General features: G+C 39.0%; 1 pseudogene; it reads left to right on the top strand.

Moving 5' to 3' along the window:
* Positions 1 to 13,842: 13,842 nt before the first annotated feature.
* On the top strand, positions 13,843 to 14,056 carry LOC103021133 (TP53-regulated inhibitor of apoptosis 1-like; annotated as a pseudogene).
* Positions 14,057 to 14,637: the final 581 nt, after the last annotated feature.

The following is a 14,637-nucleotide window of genomic DNA, read 5'->3' as shown; positions in this document are numbered from 1 at the left end:
TTTATTCCTAGGTATTTTATTCTTTTTGTTGCAATGGTAAATGGGAGTGTTTCCATAATTTCTCTTTCAGATTTTTCATCATTAGTGTATAGGAATGCAAGAGATTTCTGTGCATTAATTTTGTAACCTGCAACTTTACCATATTCATTAATTAGCTCTAGCAGTTTTCTGGTGGCAGTTTTAGGATTCTCTATGTATAGTATCATGTCATCCGCAAACAGTGACAGTTTTACTTCTTCTTTTCCAATTTGTATTCCTTTTATTTCTTTTTCTTCTCTGATTGCCGTGGCTAGGACTTCCAGAACTATGTTGAATAATAGTGGTGAGAGTGGACATCCTTGTCTCGTTCCTGATCTTAGAGGAAATGCTTTCAGTTTTTCACCATTGAGAATGATGTTTGCTGTGGGTTTGTCATATATGGCCTTTATTATGTTTAGGTAGGTTCCCTCTATGCCCACTTTCTGGAGAGTTTTTATCATAAATGGGTGTTGAATTTTGTCAAAAGCTTTTTCTGCATCTATTGAGATGATCATATGGTTTTTATTCTTCAATTTGTTAATATGGTGTATCACATTGATTGATTTGCGTATATTGAAGAATCCTTGCATCCCTGGGATATAATCCCACTTGATCGTGGTGTATGATCCTTTTAATGTGTTGTTGGATTCTGTTTGCTAGTATTTTGTTGAGGATTTTTGCATCTATATTCATCAGTGATATTGGTCTGTAATTTTCTTTTTTTGTAGTGTCTTTGTCTGGTTTTGGTATCAGGGTGATGGTGGCCTCATAGAATGAGTTTGGGAGAGTTCCTTCCTCTGCAATTTTTTGGAAGAGTTTGAGAAGGATGGGTGTTAGCTCTTCTCTAAATGTTTGATAGAATTCACCTGTGAAGCCATCTGGTCCTGGACTTTTGTTTGTTGGAAGATTTTTAATCACAGTTTCAATTTCATTACTTGTGATTGGTCTGTTCATATTTTCTGTTTCTTCCTGATTCAGTCTTGGAAAGTTATACCTTTCTAAGAATTTGTCCATTTCTTCCAGGTTGTCCATTTTATTGGCATAAAGTTGCTTGTAGTAGTCTCTTAGGATGTTTTGTATTTCTGCGATGTCTGTTGTAACTTCTCCTTTTTCATTTCTGATTTTATTGATTTGAGTCCTCTCCCTCTTTTTCTTGATGAGTCTGGCTAATGGCTTATCAATTTTGTTTATCTTCTCAAAGAACCAACTTTTAGTTTTATTGATCTTTGCTATTGTTTTCTTTGTTTCTATTTCATTTATTTCTGCTCTGATCTTTATGATTTCTTTCCTTCTGCTAACTTTGGGTTTTGTTTGTTCTTCTTTCTCTAGTTTCTTTAGGTGTAAGGTTAGATTGTTTACTTGAGATTTTTCTTGTTTCTTTAGGTAGGCTTGTATAGCTATAAACTTCCCTCTTAGAACCGCTTTTGCTGCATCCCATAGGTTTTGGGTCGTCGTGTTTTCATTGTCATTTGTCTCTAGGTATTTTTTTATTTCCTGTTTGATTTCTTCAGTGATCTCTTGGTTATTTAGTAACGTATTGTTTAGCCTCCATGTGTTTGTCTTTTTTACGTTTTTTTCCCTGTAATTCATTTCTAATCTCATAGCGTTGTGGTCAGAAAAGATGCTTGATATGATTTCAATTTTCTTAAATTTACTGAGGCTTGATTTGTGACCCAAGATGTGATCTATCCTGGAGAATGTTCCGTGTGCACTTGAGAAGAACGTGTAATCTGCCGTTTTTGGATGGAATGTCCTATATATATCAATTAAATCTATCTGGTCTATTGTGTCATTTAAAGCTTCTGTTTCCTTATTTATTTTCATTTTGGATGATCTGTCCATTGGTGTAAGTGAGGTGCTAAAGTCCCCCACTATTATTGTGTTACTGTCGATTTCCTCTTTTATAGCTGTTAGCAGTTGCCTTATGTATTGAGGTGCTCCTATGTTGGGTGCATATATATTTATAATTGTTATATCTTCTTCTTGGATTGATCCCTGGATCATTATGTAGTGTCCTTCCTTGTCTCTTGTAACATTCTTTATTTTAAAGTCTATTTTATCTGATATGAGTATAGCTACTCCAGCTTTCTTTTGATTTCCATTTGCATGGAATATCTTTTTCCATCCCCTCACTTTCAGTCTGTATGTGTCCCTAGGTCTGAAGTGGGTCTCTTGTAGACAGCATATAGATGGGTCTTGTCTTTGTATCCATTCAGCAAGCCTGTGTCTTTTGGTTGGAGCATTTAATCCATTCACGTTTAAGGTAATTATCGATATGTATGTTCCTATGACCATTTTCTTAATTGTTTTGGGTTTGTTTTTGTAGGTCTTTTTCTTCTCTTGTGTTTCCCACTTAGAGAAGTTCCTTTAGCATTTGTTGTAGAGCTGGTTTGGTGGTGCTGAATTCTCTTAGCTTTTGCTTGTCTGTAAAGCTTTTGATTTCTCCATCAAATCTAAATGAGATCCTTGCTGGGTAGAGTAATCTTGGTTGTAGGTTCTTCCCTTTCATCACTTTAAGTATATCATGCCACTCCCTTCTGGCTTGCAGAGTTTCTGCTGAGAAATCAGCTGTTAACCTTATGGGAGTTCCCTTGTATGTTATTTGTTGTTTTTCCCTTGCTGCTTTCAATAATTTTTCTTTGTCTTTAATTTTTGCCACTTTGATTACTATGTGTCTCGGCGTGTTTCTCCTTGGGTTTATTCTGTATGGGACTCTCTGCGCTTCCTGGACTTGGGTGGCTATTTCCTTTCCCATGTTAGGGAAGTTTTCGACTATAATCTCTTCAAATATTTTCTCTGGTCCTTTCTCTCTCTCTTCTCCTTCTGGGACCCCTATAATGCGAATGTTGTTGCGTTTAATGTTGTCCCAGAGGTCTCTTAGGCTGTCTTCATTTCTTTTTATTCTTTTTTCTTTAGTCTGTTCCACAGCAGTGAATTCCACCATTCTGTCTTCCAGGTCACTTATCCGTTCTTCTGACTCAGTTATTCTGCTATTGATTCCTTCTAGTGTAGTTTTCATTTCAGTTATTGTATTGGTCATCTCTGTTTGTTTGTTCTTTAATTCTTCTAGGTCTTTGTTAATCATTTCTTGCATCTTCTCAATCTTTGCCTCCATTCTTATTCCGAGGTCCTGGATCATCTTCACTATCATTATTCTGAATTCTTTTTCTGGAAGGTTGCCTATCTCCACTTCATTTAGTTGTTTTTCTGGGGTTTTTTCTTGTTCCTTCATCTGGTACATAGCCCTCTGCCTTTTCATCTTCTCTGTCTTTCTGTAACTGTGGTTTTTTCCATAGCAACATTTTTTGGAACTGTCTCCTAAGGCAAAAGTAATAAAAACAAAAATAAACTAATGGGACATTATTACACTTAAAAGCCTTTGCTTTTAAAAGCTTTTTGATTTTTGTTTTGTTGATGGTTTCAACAAAACCATCAACAAAACAAAAAGACAACCAATGGAATGAGAGAAAATATTTTCAAATGATATGACTGACATGGAGTTAATATCCAAGATATGTGAACAGTTCATACAACTCAATACTAAAAAAAATTTTTTAATGGGCAGAATACCTGAATAAAAGACATATAGATGGCTAACAGATAAATGAAAAGATGTTCAACATCACTAATTATTAGAGAAATGCAAGTCAAATCAATGAGTTGTTCCTTCCCCTCTAAGCAGCCAGATGGAACCTTCCAAAATCTGTCATGTCATGTCATTCCTTTGCTCCGATCCCCTCCCACTCAGAGTGAAAACAAGTGTCCTTCAGGGCCCCTAGCTGCTCTCTAACTTCATCTCCTCCATCCTCTTACTTGCCCACTCCTTTAGAGCCAGGCTGACTGTGTCAGTCAGGGTCTATTCATGAGACAGAAACCATCAGTAATGTGCATGGGGAAAGTTTAATACAAAGAGTTATTGACCATAACAGGGGGTTGGAGTAATCAGGGGTTGGAGAACACCAAAAAATACAGGGGTTTCATATTTAAGGAGCAGCTTCTAACCCTAGGCCTGAGAGCCCAAAAAGAGCCCACTCCCCAGCCCCAAACGAGGTTGAGATCAGGCTTAGCTGGAGAGGGCATGCTGTGGCTCTACAGATGGCAGAGGAGTTACCGTGGTCCTCACTAGTGGAAGCTGCTGGGAATCTGCCCTCTAGCAATGGCCAGAGAAAGCCATTCATGGTGAGGTATCTCCCCAGAAGCATTCTGTACAGAATCACCCAAGACAGGTGCCAGGGGAAGCTGCTGGTCGCTGGGTGCTGATGGCCAATGTGCACTGCAGGAGGCAGTGCTAAAGAAGCCATCGTCCCTGCAGAAGTGGGCTGAGAGCACAGCAGAACCAGAACAGAAAGCCCTCTTCTCCTGCAATGTCTCTCCAGCACCCTCCATTGACAAACCTTAAAATCGTGCCAGCTGTCAAAAAGGACTTGAGATGCAGTCAGTTGATAAGTGGCCTGTGACTTTCTTGATAGTCTCTGGAAAATACATTCCCACCTCAGTGCCTTTGCAGTTGCTGTGCCCTCCACCTAGAATCCTTCTCAATCCCCAACATTTTCTGCATGACTTGCTCCCTTACATCCAACAGGTTTCTGCTCAAATTGCTCTTTATCAGCAGGCCTTTTCTGACCAACCTAATTAAATAGCTTCATACTCGTAGCACTTACCATCTCCCTCGTCCTGATTTCCTTTTCTCCAAAGCAGTTATTTATTTGCATGTTTATTATTTATTGTCCATCTTCCCCTTTTAGTTAGGATGTTAGCTCATCAAGTACAGAGAATTCTATTTTGTTCACTTTTGTATATCCAGCAGAGTTGAATTGAACAGTGCCTAGTACATAGTAGGCATTCAATTAAAATTTTTGAATAAATTGTTGTAAATTAGGAACATACAGGAAAAGAAGGGGAAAATACCTGCCAGAATCTCATCACTGAGACACTACCACAGTTAACATGGCAAGTTTCCTTTCAGATTTTCTCCAATAAGGATTTTTTTTAAATTTTTTGTAGGATCTTAACATACACACAAAAATGCATTCATATGTGCAGCTTGCTGAATTTTCACAAACTAAACCCACCCAGCACCCAAATCAAAAAATAGAACATTACCAAGCAACCTAGAATCTCCCTTTGTGCCCCCTCTAAAGGTAACCATTATCCTAGATTGTGGAAGCAGAGATTAGTTTTTGCCTTTCATATGAGTGGAATAACACAGTATGTATTTTGTGATTGGTCTTGGCTTCTGTCACTTGACATTTTTATAGAAGATTCATCCATATTTGTGTTACTGTGTGTATCTTTCATACACCTTGATGTGCAATATTCCAATGTGTGGATATACTACAATTTATTTGTTGTACTGTTGATGGATATTTGTACAGTTTGGGCTATTATGAAGAGAATCACTATATGCTTTTCCTGTACGTGTCTTCTTGTGAGCATATGTCAGCATTTCTGTTGGGTATATATCTAAGAGTGGATATGCACATATTCAGCTTTACCAATCAGCCTCCCCAGCCCATACCCCAGGGATATTCTCTTTCATTCGTGTCAACTAGCATTCCCTGACATGACATATATGAAGCACCCAGCACTGTGCGTGGCCGTCAATATGAGGATTCTGGAAATGGGCATGCCCCTTCTTTGATTTCATGCAAAGCCCTGTACCTGGTTCAGTGGGATGAAACAAAGACAAGTAAGCCATGTGATACGTAAAAGTGAACAAACTCTGTAACTATAGATCTCACTCCAGAAAAAAAAAAAAATTCTAAGGTTATACTCAAAAGAAAAAAACTCCTTACAAAACTAGAATTGAAAGACTCAAGAATAACAATAAAAATGGCAAACATTCATTAACCACTTCCTCTGCAGCAACCTTGTTGTGTATACTACCTCATTTAATCTTCAGTGAGATGAGGTTCTTCATCCTGTAATACCAGAGCCCACTTTTTTTTGCTGTTTGACTGCTGACAGCTTTCAAGCTCTTAAGAAAGCTGTGGGCACTCTCAATTAGCACCTGTGGGATGTCCAAGCCATACATGCCTTGGCCCTTCTGTAGGACCTTACCACAGCCCCCCACCCCAGCAAGCACAGCGAAATGGGACAGTCAGTCGCCCCACCTGACTCTCTCAAGCCATTTTCGGACCTGCTTGGGGCCCTGCCCTGCTCTCCCCAGAAAACCTCATTATGGCTATAATAAATCCTTTCAAACACTTGTGGTGCATGTATAGGGTCATCAGTCTCAGATATCCAAACTGAATTTAGGGGAAGGCTCAGTCCTGCCCCCCATGAAGCAACAAGAAGACACATCCCCATTTTATAGATGAGGAATGTGAGCTCAGAAAAGTTACTCATCATTCATTTATTCAACAACATGTGTTCAGGGCACAGAGCAGTGGGAAAAAAACATGGACAAATTCCCAGCCCTCGGTAGGGTGAAGGAAGTAGTTCACAGGGAAATAAATGTAAATTGCTTTTAAATATATGAAAACATAACTAATGTCCCTTATAGCTAAATATATACTAATTAAAACAAGGAGATATTTTTAACTTAAATTAAAATTAAATCGAACAAGCTCTAACACTGTAACAATACACTGTGTTGGCACCTGCATACACCATTATGAGTGGTGTAGGGTGGTACCACTGGAAGGCTACCTGGTAGATCTATCAACATTTTAAATGTAGCCACCCCTCCCTCAGTAACCTTACTTTTAGGAATTTATAAACATGGACAAAGGTATGGCCCTACAGCTAAAGAGGGGCAGGGCTTGACACCTCCTTCTTTCCTTAAAGTGTATTTTATTTCTGTATAGGTGTTGTAGAAAATTGAAAATACAGAAGGTTAGGAAGAAAAAATCCAACCCACAATCCGAGCATCCATAAATAAGACTGAGCCCACACATTTGCTGCGTTTCCTTCCTCCTGACAGAGCAATGCTGCCTCCTGGTGGATTTATTTCTTAAGTACATTCATTATTTTACCATTTTTAATTTTTTAAATGTACTTAATTTTTTTAACTAGGTAGTGCACTCACACGGTTCAATATTTTTAAAGTTCTAAATGGAATAGCGTGGAAACTCTCCCATCCATTCCTTTTCCCCTTGAACTAGGGTCCTTTCCCCACAGGCAACTGAACTGGCTAATTCCTCATACATAGCTTTCCAGAGATCTTTTATGCATACACCTGGATTCATTTGGTGAGAGTTTCTTTCTTTCTATTGCCGGCCTTTGAATCATGAATATTGCTCCTAAAAACTTAGAAAATCCAAAGAAAAAATATGTCTACATAAAATATTCATTACTGCCTGATTTGAAGTCATAGAATATCAGAGATACTATGAATTCCCCAAATAGGAAGAATGACCAAGTTATGTTACACTCACTAAATGTACATTCGGTCATCATTATGAAGATTTATGTAATAACATGGAAAAATGTCTATCACAGACGTTTATTTTTAAGACAATATACAAAAGAGGAAATAACTTAAAAATACATCCCTACTTTAAAATTTTACAAACAATGATATATAATTTTTCAGCTGTCAAACTAGAAAAGTGTGTTTCTTCTGAATGATAATTGTCAGTTCTAAAGAGCATGTTGTGAAAAGTGTAGTTGTGTCTGTTTTATAACAGGGTAAATCGACTCAAGTGTTAATCAAAACACTGACATCCTTTGACTCAGCGATTCCTTTTTTAATTATCTAAATATAGAATAATCCTTATGCAAAAATATGGTCATCACATTATTTGTTAATGAGAAAACTAATCTTAATGTCCAACTGCAGAGAACTGGCTAAGTAAATAGTGGTTTGTCCACTTAATGAGATACTGAAGTCATTCTAATGTTTGCAGAGATTCAGAATCTGTTTTGATGTTAAAAGAAATAGAAAACTGAGTACATAGTAAGCTCACAAAACCCAACAAAGGAGACAAGGCTAACAATGAATATATGGAATTTGGGGACTCGAGTAATTTCTTTCTATAGTCATTCTTTATGAGCATTTATATAATAAAATATTTTTTAAAGAAATGAGCAGAATACAAAACCTATGAAATAGTACACATGTGGCTCTGACCAAGCACAATTTAGATTTAAATCCAGCAGCAAACCTAGTGCCTTTATTATCTCATTTAGCCCTCACAGCCACAGACCAATTCACTAACTGAATTAATGTTATAGAGCAGTGATCCCCAACTTTTTGGCAGCAGGGACCGGTTTCGTGGAAGACAATTTTTCCACGGACTGGGGGGCGGGGGAGGGAATGGTTTCAGGATGATTCAACCACATTACATTTATTGTGTACTTTATTTCTATTATTATTACATTGTGATACATAATGAAATAATTATAAAACTCACCATAATGCAGAATCAGTGGCAGCCCTGAGCTTGTTTTCCTGCAACTAGATGGTCCCATCTGGGGGTGATGGGAGACAGTGACACCCAAAGCGTTCTGCTTATGTCCAGTCTACTCCATAAGATGCAGCTTACTTGTCACTTGCCACTCACTGGTAGGGTTTTGATATTAGTCTGCAAGCAATTGATTTGTTGTGGTCTCTGTGCAGTCAAACCTCTCTGCTAATGATCATCTGTATTTGCAGCCGCTCCCCAGCACTAGCATCACCACCTCAGCTCCACCTCAGATCATCAGGCATCAGATTCTCATAAGGAGCGTGCAACCTAGATCCCTCGTATGCACAGGTCACGATAGGGTTTGCACTCCTATGAGAATCTAATGCCACCACTGATCTGGCAGGAGGTGGAGCTCAGGCGGTAATGCAAGCAATGAGGAGTGGCTGTAAATACAGATGAAGCTTCGCTCACTCACCCGCTGCTCACCTCCTGCTGTGTGGCCCACTTCCTAACAGGCCATGGACCTGTACCGGTACCGGTCTGTGGACTGGGGGTTGGGGACCCCTGTTATATGGTCTTAATGTGAAAACTGGAAAGGAGTAAAGTCTGTAAGCAGGTCAAAGCACATTAGAATTCTCCACCCAACCCCTTTACCTCCAGGGACTTAGGAGTTCTCTTCAAGATACAATGGTCAGAATGCCCCAGTATCTAATTGCAGACTTCTCCTTTTGTTCTCTTAGTTTAGTCAATGGTTCTCAAAAGCAGGTGTGCCAAAGATTATTCTATGCAAGATTGTATACACAGAACCATATAGACCATACATTCTTCAGGAAGATTTTAGTCGACTTTCAAGAACAGTTTTGAGCATCCAGGGTTTTTACTTACTGATCACTAGGCAGTGTGTGACTCTGTTTGTCCTTAGTTGACTATGCTTATTTGTGTGATAGAAGTAAGAGTCCCTGTCTTTCAGCTCAGGCAAGGAGTACAAAACCCTCTGTGTCACACCTGGCAGGTAAATGGGAGGCGAACCAGCCCTGCTTTGTGGTTCATGCTGCTCAGGGTACGGGTTCTTACGACACTGTCTGAGCCAACCATTGACTCTTCTGCCAAAAGCCGCTGCCAAATTCACCTCCCAGATGTCCCTACTCCTCAGCCTTCCTCCGTGGGAATAACCTTCCCACAACAAAAAGCCTTAGTAAACTCTTTCCATGAAGAAACTTTTTTTTCTCCTTTTTTTGAGGTGAAATTCACCTAACATAAAATTAACCACTTTACTTTGACCATTATAACTCACTAGTATTTAGTATATTCACAATGTTGTGCACTGTGCATAGAGAGCTGGAGCTCTCTCTAGTTTCTAAACCCTTTTCATCACCACATAAAAACACCCCGTAACCATTAAGTAACCACTCTCCATGTCCCCCATTCTATCCACATCCCTTGGTAACCTCTAATCTGCTTTCTGTCTCTATGGTTTTACCTATTCATATAAAAGAATCATATACAGAAGCAACCTAAATGTCCATCAACAGATGAATGGATAAAGAAGATGTGGTATGGGATTTCCCTGGTGGCACAATGGTTAAGAACCCACCAGTCAGTGCAGGGGACATGGGTTCAATTCCTGGCCTGGGAAGATCCCACATGCCGCAGAGTAACTAAGACCCTTGCGCCACAACTACTGAGCCTGTGCTCTAGAGCCCACACGCCACAACTACTGAAGCCCACGCACCCTAGAGCCTGTGTGCTGCAACTACTGAGCCCACTTGCCACAACTACTGAGCCTGCGTGCCACAACTACTGAAGCCCACGTGCTCTAGGGCCTGCGTGCTGCAACTACTGAAGTCCACATGCCTAGAGCCCATGCTCTGCAACAAGAGAGAAGCCACTGCAATGATAAGCCTGTGAGCTACAACAAAGAGTAGCCCCCACTTGCCACAACTAGAGAAAGCCCATGCATAGCAACGAAGACCCAACGCAGCCAAAAAAAAAAAAAGATGTGGAATGTATATAGTATATACATTATATATAACATACATATAATATATGTTATATATAACATATATATGTATAAATAATGGCATACTATTCAGCCATAAAAAAGGAGATTTTGCCATCTGCAACAACATGGATGGACTTGGAAGACATTATGCTAAGTGAAATAAGTCAGACAGACAAAGACAAATACTGTATGATATCACTTGTATGTGGAATCTAAAAAATACAACAAACTAGTGAATATAACAAAAAGAAGCAGACTCACTCTAACAGAGAACATGGGCTTCCCTGGTGGCACAGTGGTTGAGAGTCTGCCTGCCAATGCAGGGGACACAGGTTCGAGCCCTGGTCTGGGAAGATCCCACATGCTGCGGAGCAACTAAGCCCGTGCGCCACAATTACTGAGCCTGCGCGTCTGGAGCCTGTGCTCCACAATAGGAGAGGCCGCGATAGTGAGAGGCCCGCACACCGCGATGAAGAGTGGCCCCCACTTGCCGCAACTAGAGAAAGCCCTCACACAGAAACGAAGACCCAACACAGCCATAAATAAATAAATAAATAAAAACCCGAAGTAAAAAAAAAAAAAAAAAAAAAGAGGGAGGGGATATGGGGATATATGTATGCATATGACTGATTCACTTTGTTGTACAACAGAAACTAACAGTATTATGAAGCAATTATACTCCAATAAAGAGCTATTTAAAAAAACATAACTATAAATGCACTATAACCTTTAAAAACTGTGAATCACTATATTGTACACCTGTAACTTATATATTGTATATCAACTATACTTCAGTTTAAAAAAAAAACCAAAAAGCAATCATATGTGCCCTTTTGTGTCTGGTTTCTTTTACTTAGCAGAATATTTTCAAGGTTCATCCAAGTAGTAACTGGTATCAATACTTCATTCCTTTTATGGCTGAATAATATTCCATTGAATTTATAGGCCACAATTTATCTATCCATTCATGCACTGATGGACAGTTGGGTTGTTTCCACCTTTTGCCTGTTATGAACACTGCTATAAACATTCGTGTACAAGTTTCTGTGTAGACACATATTTTCATTTCTCTTGGATATATACTTAGGAGTAGGACTGTTGGATCATATGGTAATTCTGTTTATCTTTTTGAGGAACTGCCAAACCATTTTACATAGTGGCTGCAACATTTTACATTCTCACCAGCAATGCACAATTCCTCTGCATCCTTGCCAACTTTTTTCCCCATTAAAGCCATCCTAGTGGGTTGAAGTGGTATCTCATTGTGGGTTTGATTTGAATTTAACGACCAATGATGTTGAACAGTTTTTCATGTGTCATCCATTTGTATATCTTCTTTGAAGAACTGTGTATTCAATTCCTTTGCTGACTTTTTAATTAGGCTGTTTACCTTTCTATTGCTGAGTTGTAAAAGTTCTTTATATAATCTGAATATTAAACCCAAATCAGATATATGATTTGTAAATATTTTCTCCCATTCTGTAAGTTACCTTTTCACACTCTTGATAATGTCCTTTGATGCAATTTCTAATTTTGATGAAGTCCATTTTTTTTGTTTCTTGTGCTTTTGGTGTCAAATCCAAGAACTTATCACCAAACCCAAGCCCATTAAGACTTACTTGTTTTCTTCTGGTAATTTATAGTTTTAGTTCTTACAGATTGTTGATCCATTTTGAGTTAATGAGTGATATATGGAGTGAGCTGGGTGTCCAACTTCATTCTTTTGTATGTGGTTTTGCAGTTGTCTTAGCACCACTTGTCGAACAGACTATCCTTTTCCCAGTGAGAGGTCTTGGCACTTTTGTGGCCACATATACAAGGGCTTATTTCTGGACTCTCAATTCCATTCCATGGGTCTATGTCTATCCTTATGCCATACCAGTTTTGATTACTCAAGCTTTGTAGTAAGTTTTGAAATCAGGAAGTGTGAGACATCAAGATTGTTCTTGCTATTCAGGACCCCTTGAAGCTTCAAAGAATTTGAGGATGAGCTTCTCCACTTCTGCCAAAAAAAAAAAAAGCCATTGGAATTTTGATAGGGATTGCATTTAATCTATAGAGCACTTTGGGAAATACTGCCATTTTAACAAAATTGTCTTCCAATCCATGAACATGGTATGTTTTCCCATTTATTTAGGTTTTCTTTCAGGATGTTTGTAATTTTATTTTTTTCATAAATTTATTTATTTTATTATCTATTTTTGGCTGTGTTGGGTCTTCGTTGCTGCGCATGGGCTTTCTCTAGTTGCAGTGAGCAGGGGCTACTCTTCATTGCGGTGCACGGACTTCTCATTGAGGTGGCTTCTCTTGTTACAGAGCACGGGCTCTAGGTGCATGGGCTCTAGGTGCACGGGCTTCAGTAGTTGTGGCTCGCGGGCTCTAGAGCGCAGGCTCAGTAGTTGTGGCGCATGGGCTTAGTTGCTCCACGGCATGTGGGATCTTCCCAGACCAGGGCTCGAACCCATGTCCCCTGCGTTGGCAGGCAGACTCTTAATCACTGTACCACCAGGGAAGTCCCTGTAATTTTCAGTGTACAAATCTTTCACCTCCTTTGTTAAATTGATTCCCAAGTATTTTATTCTTTTGGCTGCTGTTGTAAATGGAATTAAACATTTTTTTTTCAGATTGTTGCTAGTGTATAGAAATACAGTTCATTTGTGTGCAATCTCATACCCTGCAATTTTGCTGAATTCATTTATCAGCTCTAGGAGCGTTCTTATGGATTCTTTGGGATTTTCTATATATAGGATTTTATCTGTGAAGTTTTACTTCTTCCTTCCCAATTTGGCTTTTTTCTTCCTTAATTGCTCTGCTAGACCTTCCAGTATAATTTTGAATAGCAGTGGTGAAAGTGGACACCCTTGTCTTATTCCTAATCTTAAAGGTAGTTTTCAGATTTTCACTATTATGTTAGCTGTGTTTTTTTCATAAATCGCTGTTTCATGTTTATAAATTTCCCTTCTATTCCTAATGAGTGTTAGAACTTTACCAAATGTCTTCTGCATCTACTGAGATGATTATATGGCTTTCTTCTTGTCATATTAGCTTGGCATATTTGATTGTTTTTAGGCTGAACCACCTTAATATCCCTGGAGAAACACCTCCATACTACAACACTAGTCTCTTCTTTTTCATTAAGGTCTCCTTTGCATTTAGAATAGTCCCCCTGCAAGGCAGTAATTTTTAAAGTATCCACTTTATTTCTGTATCCTTTAAGCCTGATGTACTACTAGAGTACTGTTTAGTGACCTATCAACTAAAGATAGACTTTGGGTGAAAGAAGTCATGGATACCCCACAACTCAAAAATTGGATTAGATTACACATATGCATATGACCCCAAGAGAAAGTTATACCAAAACTGTTCCTCTTCCAATAGGATTAATTTCCATTTTTAGTATTTCCTTCATACTTTGTTGTAGAAAAATATGATAATCTAAAGTACTGCTCAACCACTGTGGATGCTGACACCATGAACAGCGTAAGGGAGGCTTGCACTGACACGAAGCATGAGTATGACCAGCGCTTCAACTGCTGGTTTGCCGAGAAGTTCCTCAATGGGGACCCATGTACCGACCTCTTCAAGCACTCAGCAGTGAGTTCAGAAAGCAATAAAGAAGGAGATTCCTATTGAAGGACTGGAGTTCATGGGCCATGGCAAAGAAAAGACTGAAAGTTCTTCTTGACCTTGACAGTCACCTTGAAAATGGACTCCTCATATCAGGAAATTGAGGACTCTGGATCGTGTCAATTAAAGCTGTGAAGATAGCATGGATTTGATAAATTTAGCAAGGAGGAGTTTCCTTTCCTCCTTGGTATTTTCCTCTCACTTGTAGAAAATGATGAACCATCACTCTTTGAGATTTCTGGCATTGGCATCTCAGCAGGAACTCAGGGCACTAAATAATGGGATTATTTGGGATTATGGTTGCAATATTTGGTCTGGGATCAGTTTTAAATATATCTTGTATGTAAATGCTGATAAGCTCGTCAGGATGACCAAGGTTGCCTAACCTCTTGAGCTATGCTTCGAAGGACATTCCGTACACTGTACTGGGGTTACTGTTCATGGAAGCAACTGGTTAGGATCTCTCTTTTCTCTCAGGGAGCTAATGCTCTAGAAAATCAATGCTTGGGAGCACAGTTTTATTTTTATATAGTAACTTAATTGTTAAGATTGCTGATGGACTGGGTGAGCCAAGAGAAAGACAGCTTTCAACAGTTCCCTACCTTAACAAGAGGTGTCAGATCTCATATTAAGATGTGA

This window comes from Balaenoptera acutorostrata, chromosome 15 (genome assembly GCF_949987535.1).
Source record: "Balaenoptera acutorostrata chromosome 15, mBalAcu1.1, whole genome shotgun sequence".
NCBI lineage: Eukaryota > Metazoa > Chordata > Mammalia > Artiodactyla > Balaenopteridae > Balaenoptera > Balaenoptera acutorostrata.
Note: the sequence above shows the minus strand (reverse complement) of the source record. Positions and strands in the feature narration are given on the sequence as shown.